This window comes from Schistocerca gregaria, chromosome 2, assembly GCF_023897955.1.
Source record: "Schistocerca gregaria isolate iqSchGreg1 chromosome 2, iqSchGreg1.2, whole genome shotgun sequence".
NCBI lineage: Eukaryota > Metazoa > Arthropoda > Insecta > Orthoptera > Acrididae > Schistocerca > Schistocerca gregaria.
The window spans coordinates 1,037,403,130-1,037,404,780 of NC_064921.1; the positions used below are offsets into that span (position 1 = coordinate 1,037,403,130).

At 43.4% G+C, this 1,651-nt stretch overlaps 1 non-coding gene across 1 annotated transcript; it reads right to left on the bottom strand.

The window, feature by feature from the left end:
• Positions 1–250: 250 nt before the first annotated feature.
• Positions 251–325, bottom strand: Trnat-ugu (transfer RNA threonine (anticodon UGU)). The gene has a single exon. It is a non-coding gene; the product is annotated as a tRNA-Thr (tRNA).
• Positions 326–1,651: the final 1,326 nt, after the last annotated feature.

Below are 1,651 nucleotides of genomic sequence, written 5' to 3' on the forward strand. Positions count from 1 at the left end.
CTGCGCTACAGATTTTGTTCTTGTGATCGTGTTTCCAAGTTACTGTTGCGTTAATGAAAATATAGGAACAGTGATCAAGAGAGCCACAGAAATGGAAACACCTCAGCTGATATGAAGGTAGTTTCTGTTCCCGAAAGAACAGATACCATTAATGACCGTGCATCTTCTCTAGAATGAAATGATAATTAAATAGACACCCTAGCTTCAAACAGGCGTTGATATACATCACTGGGGACATGTTGAATATGTGTGCCCCGACCAGGACTCGAACCGGGGTTCTTCTGCTTACAGAGCAGACGCTCTATCCCTCTGAGCCACCGAGGGCACAGAGGATAGCGCGCCTGCAGAGACTTATCCGTCGAGCGCTCCCAGTGAGACCCACATTCCCAACATGTCCACACCACTACAATAGTAGTACGCCTAATAGATGTTAGCCCATCACACTCACTACTCGTGGCAGATTAATCTACCATGTTCCGTACGAGTTGCGGCATAACGTGTGACTTAGCACAAGAAGGTCAATGGCCACTGTGAATGTAATGGTGTGGACATGTTGGGAATGTGGGTCTCACAGGGAGCGCTCAAGGGATACGTCCCTGCAGGCGCACTATTTTCTGTGCCCTCGGTGGTTCAGATGGATAGAACGTGTGCCATATAAGCAGGAGTCCCGGTTGTGGCACACCTTTTCAACATGTCCCCAGTGCTGTACATCGACGCCTGTTTGCACCTAGGGTGCCGATTTAATTATAATTTCACCTGAGGTGAGATTGCCACGCCAGAAGAACAAAGTGAGTGACTGTTACAGAACGTTTTCATGCAAAGATCAGTCCAGTTTCCAAAGTGACATCGCCTCTCACTAAGTTTTGTCTTCTTTCACAGGATAACCACAGTATTTATGAGAAGACTATGTAACATCAGTATAATGTTATTGTGAAATTGGTTTTGTAATGCCATTTGGACTGAAAAAGAGGTATTCCCTCGAAACATGTAGCAAAATAAATAAATATTGCAATGGTTAACAAAATTTGTGACTGGTAGCGGTAATTTAAAACAACTTTACTTATTTCTTGAGACAGTTACGGTCGATAAATAGGCAAAATGATTACAAAAATGAATTTTCTTCCATCTTCATGCACTTTATGCTTCACTCAAATACACTTTTTTTAAAAAAATTGAATCTGCTGAGATTGAACTGACACTCTCACTTGGCCGGTGAGAACTCTACTACAGAACAACAAATAAGTCTTTACATTGTAATTCTTCATGATTTCCGGGCGATCTGTTGACATCTTGGATATTCGGCAATCCAGCCGGATGTTCCCGTCGTTCTCGCACGATATTTCAACAGCATGCCTCGCTGTCTTCTTCAGGTGCTACCTCAGACTGTAGCACCCGAAGAAGACAGCGAGCCACGCTGATGAAATATCGTGAGAGAACGACGCGAACATTCGGCTGGATTCCCGAATATCCTAGATGTCAGGTCTTTACATTAACTTATTAAAATTAGTTTAAAACTTCATAGCCACTTTTCTCGAACATTTCTGAGAATTGCATTGAACTGCTTTGGGAGACATATTTGAGTTCTGATCTTGAAGTGCTCTTCCTGTGGCAGAACTGGCACATGTCTCCAAGTACAGCGCGCTGCTCGCTA